This window comes from Hibiscus syriacus, unplaced genomic scaffold (genome assembly GCF_006381635.1).
Source record: "Hibiscus syriacus cultivar Baekdansim isolate YM2019G1 unplaced genomic scaffold, ASM638163v2 tig00004142_pilon, whole genome shotgun sequence".
Taxonomy (NCBI): domain Eukaryota; kingdom Viridiplantae; phylum Streptophyta; class Magnoliopsida; order Malvales; family Malvaceae; genus Hibiscus; species Hibiscus syriacus.
In genome coordinates, this window is record NW_024062002.1 from 1 (window position 1) to 11,956 (window position 11,956).

The 11,956-nt window shown below is 34.1% G+C and overlaps 2 pseudogenes; both read left to right on the plus strand.

Annotated features, from left to right (window-relative positions):
- The first annotated feature begins 4 nt into the window (after positions 1-4).
- LOC120191531 lies at positions 5-3,677 on the plus strand (annotated as a pseudogene).
- Positions 3,678-7,466: 3,789 nt separating this feature from the next.
- On the plus strand, positions 7,467-11,649 carry LOC120191545 (annotated as a pseudogene).
- Positions 11,650-11,956: the final 307 nt, after the last annotated feature.

The following is an 11,956-nucleotide window of genomic DNA, read 5'->3' on the forward strand; positions in this document are numbered from 1 at the left end:
GCATGAAGAAGGGAGTAATGACAAGCAGTTAAAAATAGAGCTTGAAGTGTGTCAAAGGGTAGGGTTTTGAACATTTGATCTTTTACTTTTTCTGCACGTCTATCTTATCTATGTCATTCTGTGGCTGTGGGTGATTTTTTATTACCGCTTATCTGTTGATGCTGCTTATGTATTGTAATAGAGGATTATCTCATTATTTTCAATGTCCCTTTAGTCTATGTACATTCTGGTAGTACAATTATTCTTCTATGCCCTTAGTGTTGTCTTTATGGTGGTGCTTTGATTGAGAGTTCCAACTTTTAGCAACAACATTTACTCCAGAATTTAAGATCACCAGAGATCATGACCCGAAAGTTGCTAGGTCCTCATTTAAGGTTCATGGCCTTAGGCCCACAACCTAAAAGATGAGCCCCAATTAAACACCCAAGACCGTGAGTTAACATAAAAAATAGTGGTCAGAAGTTCAAATACTGTAGACCATGACTATGGTGGTTGTTAAAAGTCGCCGGTAAAGACTAATTGTCACTGAACCTAAAATCTACATTTTATCCATTTTGTTTTTTGATGGTAACTTGTAAAGACTATTAGCTCAGTCAAGTATGGATTTAATCAGATTATCACATTCATTGTCTATGAGCTTATGCTTTAGAGCAAAGTTTGCTAATGGTGGAGAAATACTAATGCCAAAAAGTGATCTTGCTTGTTAAATTACAGGTTAAGGCATGGATTGAAGATGGAAAAGATGTTCGTCTAGGGGACTGGAAAGCAGCTGATATTGAGATTTTAAATACTTTTCAATTGCTTAGTGCCAAGCCGGTTGCTTATTTGGTGGTGTTCCTTCTATTTTACTTAACAATGTCTTTATTTTCCATTTCTTATCGCTGTATGTGTGATATGTTCTTGTCATCTGTTAAGTAAGGTGCTGCTCTATCTTTTATGGTTTTTTGCTTGCTTTATCTCTGATTTATGTATAAAATCTGTGACCAGATTTTCCTATTACTATCTAAATGATCTAATGATAATGGTATAGACTAGATGTCTGGATACCTTGTCAATTTTCAGAGTTAAATATGGGTTCGTATTGTATACTTACTGTAGATTTACAGAAGTATTCCTAAGTAGAAGACCTGAGATTTGTTTGCTTTAGAGACTGTTGTTATTTCTAGCTGCCTTATCTTTTTGCAATTCCTTTTTGCTTATGTTGTTGACATATTATTTAATTTAATGTTCAGGTTAACATGGCTGAGAAAGATTACCAAAGAAAAAAGAACAAGTTCTTACCGAAGATTCATGCTTGGTATGCTCTCTCCTTTGTGTATGTGTCTCGGAGGTTGGGGTTCACATGTGCGTGTTCTATATAATGCCAAGAAACATAGTGAGATAAGATGACACTGTTTTCTGTTATTTTGCCCAATGTTTCCTGGCATATTCCAATGTTTAGGTTGTATATTGGCTTTTATTGAAGTAGGAAAGGATTGGGTAAAGAAGAAAAGCTCGAGATTCACCAAAAATTTGGGGGAACTGGGAAAACCGTAGGAAATTGATAGAAAAAAAGAAGGGAGAGAAACAGGGGAAGAAATATAAAAATAATGGTCCTTAATCCCAGTAATCTATAATCTAAAACCTACTTAAAAGTAACAACCAGATCATATATAGGTGCAGGCCATAGAGCCTCTACAAAAACTCACATACCATAACAGAGTAATACAAACTCAAATAATGCACAACAGATCTTAGATTTATTAGGGTGTTAGAAAATACATTTAACCAAAAGGCTTAAATCTAAACAGGGTTTAAGCAGCTCCTAGTGTTGGCAAACCATCATTTTGCTTTTAATTTATCATACTTATAAAATTTTATCAAGGTTTGTTTATTTTCAATTGGAATGAGAGAATTGTTTTATCTTTTACAGGGTTCAAGAACATGGGTGAACCTATCATACCTTTAGCGGTGTGTTTGAGAGAAACCTTACTGATATGGAACCTGCAGAAGCTGCAAAATATGTGAGGAAAACAAGGTGCAAAGGTTAGTTGAAAAAGGATGTCTTTTGTTTTATGGGTTTATAATGCTTTTAGTTTGAAATGTCAAAGTATGATTTGGTGCTTTGATGTTTGACCTGAAACTTTTTTTCTTTTTCTTATTGTATATATATGATGCTGAGGATTTTTTTGATCACAGTGCTCTTCCAAAGATCATCAAGACTGGTTTCTCCGCTATTAATCTCATATATTTCTTCACTGCAGGACCAGACGAGGTATCTAATTCTTTGATACTTATTTATTTTATGGGAGTGCTTGGTTCTATCTAAATGTTAACAAGTAGTCTGATGCATTGAAAGAGTATTTACTACTTTTAAATTGATCTAAGATCTTTATATTGAATTTGGAGACGTTTTTCCTATGTGATGTCCTCTGGATTTGTTACTGTCAATAATCTTTCTTTTGATAAGCATGTTGTCTTTTGCTTCCATAGCTGCCCACAATGATATCTCAGTACATCCTAGAATACCGATTGCTAAAACTCTTTTCTAACGTCGATAACTTCTTGGAGATCTTGCATTTTAGCTTATTTGTCTTTGTTTAATCAATTGATGGCATCTATAATTTGATTGTTTTTCCTTTTCCAGGTGAAATGCTGGCAAATTAGACGGCAATCCAAGGCTCCTCAAGCTGCAGGAGCCATTCATACTGATTTTGAGAGAGGATTTATATGTGCTGAGGTTTGTCTTAGATCACGACTTGTATATATATTAAATCTTGAAAGAAACTTTTAAAGTTTGCTCTGGGATTATTTTCTGTGATGAACTATGACAACAATTATGCTTTTTCAAGTGGTCCCTTTTCTGCGACATGGTTTGTTTCACATGCTCAGAATTTATTGATTACAGTGGTTTTTCTACTGCTTAAGTTTAAACTTTGAAGATTTAGCAATGTAAGACCATTGTTGTTCTAACCGAAAGGACAACATTTCCTTTTACTTATACATTTGGTTTTCTTGCTTGCTTTTATGGCAACATATATATTTTTCTGTTAGTGACTCCGTTTTCTGGGTGCTGTCCAGGTCATGAAATTTGAAGACCTGAAGGAGCTTGGAAGTGAGGCAGCTGTTAAGGTTAGCACGTCTATGAATGGTTTTCTTTTAGCTTTCCTTTGTATGAAAGTCTGTTGGAAATTCAGAATAAAAGGCTAGAACCGTAAATTTTAGGATTTAAGTTCACATGTAAGATTGAGAAGCCTTGCCTTGGTAGAGTGATTAAAGGTTGGATTTAGGGTCATTGCATCTTGAGATACAACTGATGATCCGTGGTTCATATCCAAAGTTTGTAGGGTGCAACATGTAAAATTTGGCATGGTTTCATCTAGGTGCAATGGCATCTTGTCTCACAAGTTTCCCTTTTGATCAGGCTGCTGGAAAATATAGGCAGGAAGGGAAAACTTATGTGGTCCAAGATGGAGACATAATATTTTTCAAGTTCAATGTTTCTGGAGGTGGGAAGAAGTGAAGCAAGACCAGACCGTCAAGCGGTCAAATCCATATGCATTTCCCTCAAGAGCCAAGAGAGTAAGATATTTGGGTATGCATCCGTTTGTTATTTTGATGTATGAGCTTTATTTGTGGAATCATTTATATTTATGCACATATTGGAGGAGGATAGATTATATCGTTTTGACTGTGTTGCTTAAATTGCATTTCTCTAGAGTCTTAATAATTAGAGGGCCATTTCTTGCGGTTGATTCCAAAAGAAAAGGCTTTTTATAAATTTATATTCTGTTATATACTTTCTCATCATTAATTCTGGTCATTATTTATAATTTCGTTTTCAGTTGTGAAGTATATTAAATGAATCTCCATACGCTGGTCCTATGATATAGAGATACGAGACTCCCTCATCATCTGTGTCATCAATTTCCAAATGTCGGTTTGGACAAAAGTGGGGTCCAAAAGGGCCCCACACTTTCTCACCAAAATCACATTCTCTTCTGTACTTATGGCTACTACCTAACTCACCATTCTCATTCCGCACATGATAATGCAGTAGCAGCCTATCCTGTTTTTTTTGTTGATAAAATGATAAAAAAAAGTCTCTTGTTTGTAAATAAAATTTTGAATTTGATTGTTATAACCAGAACATGTTAATAACTGACGTGATTCTAAATGTTAGCATTCACTCAAATGCTGTATATTGGGTGTCATATGTTCTGTTTCCTTTATAAAGTAATTAAATTATCTAAATTTCTCAAACGTGATTTTAAATATTATAATAATAATAATTATATTGGCCAAGTTAGCATTCAGTCCATTTATTTATCCTATTTAATCATGTTAATGCTCACTTATTTTTATCCTACGAACTTGGATGAAAATTCTTTATCTAAATTCGTTCGAAAAGGGTTAAAATATGATATTTTTAAAGATTGAATCCATATACGCATATATTTAACTTGTATTCCATGTTTAAGATTTTAGAAAATAAAAAAAGTAACAATAGATTTTATATATATATAAATTTGAAAAGCCCTGGTCAAAGGGGCACTGGTCTGATCTCCACCTCACCCCTAAACTGGATTTGATAAACCCATTGACGTCCACCATGTCTTACTGTTTTCGCCGGTAATAAAGATTGACCCCGTCTCCAAGGTCTATAGTTTTAGTTTATGGTTTTTTTGCCTTTAAAAAACTATGGTGTTGCAGTGGGAGTTCTAAGCCATTAAACTAATGGAGTGTTTGTAATAAACAGGGGATGGCGAAAGATTTTAGGCGTATGTATCGAAAAATCACTTATTTTTTATTTACCTATCAAACACTGTTAAATAAAATATTACACATCTTTATAGAGAGTCTTACGTTGATGTGACACTATGTGTTGAAAGGCGTGCCTTTCTAGGATGGGTATTAGATTCGTAATTTTTTTGAAATAGTATCAAACAGTTAATTAATTTTTGTTAGGGTGATATTTGTGTAAAAATGTCAATTTTATTTCATCTAAAAACTTTTTCATTAAAATCTTTAAATATGCTTTTGTAAATTATTTTATAACTCGATAAATTTTAGTTTTTGCATGAAATTACACAATATAATTATGTTTACCAATTACCAACAATTTCTGCATTAAAGGAGTATATAAGAGTCGTAATTCAAATTAATCATTTATTCTGCTATTATTTAAATTAATTAAGAAAAATTATGATAAAATGTTTGTAAAAGAAAAGTACAAATACATAAATGAAAATTTAAAGATTTGTCTTTGCTTTGTATTACTCTGTAAACTTGTAACAAAATTCAATAAAAAAAAGAAGGTAAAACTAAAAAATATCACTTATATATTTAAAATATTCTTTATAATATTAATTTTAAAAAATATAAAATAAATATAAAATTCTAATTTTATTAAAAATGAATACATATTATTAACTGTTGTTAAAAATAATAATTAATGAATAACAATTCATTTGATCCTCAATTGTAATTAAAATTTTATTTTTATATTTTTATATTTTTAAACAATTAATTTTAAAAGTTAAGAAATTTTTCAAAAATATATGAAATTTATAATTTTTTAAATTATAAAATATTTCTTATTATTATCATAATCATCATCATCATTTTAAAAAAAAATTATAGTTATAAAACTTTTATAAAATTATTTATATTTTAAATTACTTACCCTCAAAGTTTTTCTAGATTGGACTATACGTATAGAATTTTGAAATGGTCAATAAAGACAAAAAAATGCAAAGTGGTAATTAGTAGACATAATTGTATTGTGTAATTTTATGCAAAAACAAAAAATTTCGAGTTATAAAATAATTTACAAAAACATATTTAAAGATTTTAATTCTACAAGTTTTTTGCATAGGCAAAAAAAAAATTGGTATTTTTTACACAAATATCACTCTCATAGAAATTAATTATATGCTAGACACTGTTTTAGAAAAATTTACAGATATAACACCCATCCCATAAATGCTCAAATTATGATCTGTGCGTTATCCTACGTGGCAGCACGGATCATACAAAGAGTATTAGATCCGTAATATTTTATCTAATGTTGTCTGATACGTAAATAAAAAAATTCATTGATTTTTTGATAAATACATGAAGATTTTAAGTTAATGGAACGAATTTATAAAATTTTAAATGAAAAAAATATAAAACTTTAAGGATATAAAATTTAAAATTTTTAATGTTCATCCCCTCATACAAATGTTATTGGGACCTTGCAATTACACTCATGTGTTTGCTTAGAGAGAGAATGTTGGTGTAAAGTGACAAAAATGAAACCTCCTCCTTTTCACTTTTAGGGTATGGGGAGGGGGGCTTTCTTGTCATTGTCATTATCCCCTTCAGTTTTCACCAACCAAACTCCAAAAATTCTACTTTTTTCCCCTAAAAGGCTCTACAACATCAGGGTAATAAAATAAAGGATAAACTACGTATTTACTCACCGCTTTCCGTCTTAGTCATTTAACTATTTTTCTCTCTCAAAATCATGCATAATATTATGTTTTTATTTTATTTTGATCATCCATCGTTAAACATAAATAGAACTGTTGACGTAACAATTTTTTAAAAAAAATTCAGTGATAATGTGACATTAGCTTATGGTAACATGTCAACATCATTTTTAATTTTCTAACAAGTTATCAAAACGGAATTAAAATGTAACGTTAAGTATGATTTAAAAAAATAGTTTGATGACCAAAACAAAACCATCATAATAGATAGGTGACTAAATACTTAGTTTTCCTAAATATATTAGGGAAAGTACATAAAAAATCATTGATATAAACTTATAATAATCATTTTGATTATTAAATTTTTAAAAGATATAAATAATTATTAAATTTATCGAATTATTGTTAAATGATTTTTAAATTTTATTGAATTATTGTTAAACGATGATAAAATTTTATCGAATTGTTACAAAATTTTCATTAAATTTATTGATTTTTACATTTATTGTAACATCATAATAATGATCATTTTGTAATATTTTGATTAATTTAATAAGTTTTAAAATACTATGTAAAAAATTATTATTTGAATAGTTAAGTGACTTTTATTGTAATTTATCCATAAATTATATTTGACTCCTTTTTTGTTTTAGTATTTTATTTCATTTTTATTTCAGGTGAAGTGTACTAGAGGTCATTAAATTATGGTCAAATACTTATTTTTGGTTATTAAATTTTTAAAAATTAAAATAATCATTAAATTTATCTAATTATTATAAAATTGATCATTAACTTTTATCAAATAATTACACTTATTACAATACCACATTGATCATCTTATAACAGTTTTGATAATTTTATCAATTACTTTTTAACTTTTGAAAGTTAAGTGACCAAAATAGTAAATTTCTGTAATTTACTGACTTCTGATGTACTTTACTCATTTATTTTTTACTTTTACTTTTCCAACACCATTTTTTTGGTTTGAGTGAGCTCATTCATTGAACCAGTGCGAAGCACTTTGATTTTTTGGGTAAGCAAATGCTCTCGTTTGCTTAAAAGTCGTGAGCTTTTTTCAGATGATAAAAAGTTTTCTTTTGAGCTTGAACGAAGAAGGAATCTTGGGAAGAACATTGCTGCATTTTCTTATGGTTAGATCTATGTTTGGGGCCCAAAGTTGTTGCAGCTGATTTCACTCATTAAATGCATTAGCTTAGCTCATTCTGTGTTGCTAAATACTGTTACTTGTTGAAACTCAGTATCTTCTGCAACCAGAATCACTACTTTTAGGCCTTGGCCTTTGTCAAAATGTGCTCTTTTTGCTGTGTTATTCATCACATTTTGAGGGGTTCCTGTACCATTTGATGAAATTACCTTGTTACTTTATGTAAAGAGATTGTCATTTTCAGGTTCTATTTTGTGTTTAACGGTCATTGCTTGTCTGAAATTAAGGTGGTTGTATGAAAATCTCTGTGCATCAGGGAGTATTTCTTGTTTTGAAGTAACTCGGGATTTGATAGGGGTGGATATGAAGCTCTTTAGGTTTTTAGTGTTGTCCCTATGTTTCCTTTCTGCCATGGGGCAACTTCCCTCACAGGACATTCTGACATTGCTTGAATTCAAGAAGGATATTAAGCATGATCCTACGGGTTATGTCCTCGATTCGTGGAACGAGGAGTCGATTGATTTTAATGGCTGCCCTTCTTGGTGGAATGGGATTGTCTGTAATGGTGGGAATGTTGCTGGTGTTATCCTTGAAAACTTAGGTCTCTCTGTTGATGCAGACTTGAGTGTTTTTTCGAACCTCATTAAGCTCGTGAAACTCTTGTTATCGAACAGCTCTATTGCCAGTGTCATTCCTGACAATGTCGGTGACTTCAAAAGTCTCAAGTTTTTGGATGTGTCGAATAATCTCTTTTCTTCAGCTTTACCACTGGCCATTGGTAAGCTGGAGAGCGTAAGGAATCTTTCGCTGGCAGAGAATAACTTCTCTGGCTCTATCCCGGTCACAATTTCAGGGCTTGCTTCAATCCAATCTTTGGACTTGAGTCGCAATTCCCTGTCTGGTACGCTGCCGACCTCATTAACTGAACTGAATGAGCTGCTGTATCTAAATCTATCTTTCAACCAGTTTACCAAGAGCATACCGAAAGGGTTCGAGCTCATTTACAGTCTTCAGGTTCTTGACTTGCGAGGGAATATGCTAGACGGCAGCTTGTCTGGGGAATTTTCCCTTCTATCAAATGCCAGCCATGTTGATTTCAGTATGAATATGTTGCAGAGCTCTAGTCCACAGAAATTGCTACCCGGCATCTCCGAGAGAGTCAAGTTTTTAAATCTTAGCCACAACCAACTTACCGGATCATTGGTTGGGGAAGCCGAACTTCAGTTGTTTGGAAATTTGAAGGTGTTGGACCTAAGCTACAATCAGCTGTCCGGAGAATTGCCTGGATTTAACTTTGCTTATGATCTTCAGGTCCTCAAGCTCAGTAACAACATATTTATGGGCTTCATTCCTAATGTTTTGCTGAAAGGAGATTCTCTGCTTTTAACCGAGCTCGATTTAAGTGGGAGCAATATCACAGGTAGTTCTTTTCTAACCCGTGAATGCTGAAACGCCTGCATTTCTGATTTCTATGTATTGTGCTTATTAGTTGCTTTGTCTCATTGAGTCATTGTATGCATTTACTATTCCTCATACTTCTTGGTTCATCTTCCAGGGCCGATATCCATGATCATGTCGACAAATCTGCAGATACTCAATCTTTCTTCAAATGGGATCACAGGGGAACTTCCGTTACTGACCGGAAGTTGTGTGGTACTTCATCTATTAAATAACAAATTAGAAGGAAATTTAACCCGAATGTCGAAGTGGGGGAATATCGAATACCTTGATCTTAGCCAGAATCGTTTGACAGGGTCGATTCCCGAGTTGACCCCTCAGTTTTTGCGATTAAATCATTTCAACCTTTCACATAATTCACTAACTAGCTCGCTACCTAAAGTGATACTGCAGTACCCGAACCTTAGAGTCCTCGATCTCGGTTTCAACCAATTAGATGGACCATTTTTAAACGACCTATTGAACTTGGATACTTTGGAAGAACTTCATCTGGGGAGCAATTTGTTTACCGGTGCTATTAAGTTTTCTCCTTTGAGTGAATCCAACCTCCATGTTCTAGATCTCTCTCATAATCGGCTTAACGGTTATTTTCCGAACCAATTTGGGTCTTTGAGTGGACTTCAAGTGCTCAATCTTGCAGGCAATAACATAACAGGTTCTCTGCCTACTTCCTTGGCTGACATGAAGTCACTAAGCTCATTAGATATATCCCACAATAATTTAACTGGATCTCTACCGAACAAGGTCCCTAACGGCCTTAAAGGCTTTAATGTTTCCTACAACGATCTCTCTGGAGTTGTCCCGGAAACCCTGAGGAAGTTCCCTTCTTCTTCCTTCTACCCTGGAAATTCTAACTTGTATTTGCCGACCATTCCTTCTGGATCGAACAATGGCCCCGCTGATTCGAAGAAGAAACCGATCAACACAATTGTGAAATGGGTGGTTGTGCTTGTAGTGTTGTCAGAACCGAGAGTGGGGGTCCCACTGTTGTCTCGGCGGTCGATGTTGTGTCTTCACGGAAAGGATCGTCATCTGAAATTATCAATCCAGGTGAGAAAATGGTGGCAGTTCCCGGCTACCCTCCTTCGAAGACCAGCCATTTATCTTGGTCACCTGAGTCTGGAGATTCATTTACAGCCGAGCACCTTGCAAGATCACCGGACCAGCTTGTCGGTGAGCTGCATTTTCTTGATGATACAATCACGTTAACACCCGAGGAACTGTCACGAGCTCCGGCAGAAGTTTTGGGAAGTAGTAGTCATGGGACTTCATACAGGGCAACACTGGATAATGGATTATTCTTGACCGTGAAATGGCTTCGAGAAGGGGTGGCGAAGCAGAGAAAAGAATTCGCCAAGGAGGCTAAGAAATTCATGAACATTCGGCACCCGAATGTGGTCGGTTTGAGAGGCTACTATTGGGGCCCTACTCAACACGAGAAGCTGATTCTTTCAGATTATATCTCACCTGGAAGTCTTGCAAGCTTTCTTTATGGTAAAAACCTGGAGAAATGTTCTTTTTAAGTATCTTTTACACGATATGATATTGGCCAACTTTCAGTCTTATTCCTAATCAATCTCATCTTAAGAAATTTACGAACATTCGGCACCCGAATGTGGTCGGTTTGAGAGGCTACTATTGGGGCCCTACTCAACACGAGAAGCTGATTCTTTCAGATTATATCTCACCTGGAAGTCTTGCAAGCTTTCTTTATGGTAAAAACCTGGAGAAATGTTCTTTTTAAGTATCTTTTACACGATATGATATTGGCCAACTTTCAGTCTTATTCCTAATCAATCTCATCTAAATTTTTCAGATCGACCGGGAAGAAAAGGTCCACCTTCGGCATAGGCACAGAGGCTGAAGATAGCACTCGACGTTGCACGGGGTCTAAACTATCTCCATTTCGACCGAGCTGTGCCACACGGTAACCTAAAAGTGACCAACATACTATTAGATGGGCCTGATCTTAATGCTCGTGTTTCCGACTACTGCCTACATCGTCTCATGACACAAGCTGGAACTATGGAACAAATATTAGACGCTGGTCTTCTGGAATATCGAGCGCCGGAGTTGGCTGATACCAAGAAACCATTGCTTTCCTTCAAGTCTGATGTGTATACATTCGGAGTGATTTTGTTGGAACTTCTTACAGGCAAATGTGCGGGTGATGTTATTCCGGGGGAAGAAGGGATCGGTCTGATAGAATGGGTTAGGTTGAAGGTAGCAGAAGGCAGTGGCTCGGATTGCTTTGATTCGGCATTGGCTCAAGAGATGGGGAATCTGGGTGCCGAGAAGGGAATGAAGGAGGTTCTTGGAATAGGATTGAGATGCATCCGATCCGTTTCGGGGAGGCCAGGCATCAAGACCATATATGAAGATCTTTCATCTATATGCACCTTCTTTTCAGGGAATTTAATCTCTCATTGGCCTCCCTGTTTTGAGCTTGTGTATTCACAATTTGTTGTAAAACGAAGCACGTTATGGAATGAATACAAGTGTTCTTTCGATCTTCATTTTAAGTCCTTTTCAAATACATTGAAAAGCATAAAACATAATTGTATTATTTGATAAATATAACTTTTAAAGAATAATATAGTTAAAATCTAAGACAAATATATTTTCAATTAATACAGGAAGTACTTTTCAAAGTGTTAAACTACTTAAACCCGTTTATACGAGCTTTGTTAATAATTTGATTCATATTCTACATTTATTTAATTAAATTAAAATTTGGTTATTTGTTGACGAAGAAAAACAATCCGCACAAAATCACACTCTGCAAATCATCTTCTCTTTTGCAAGCCATAATCATAGGTATGACTAAAAATGCAGAGACAAGTGGTAGCATATCTTGCTGATAAGAAACAAAGTATTT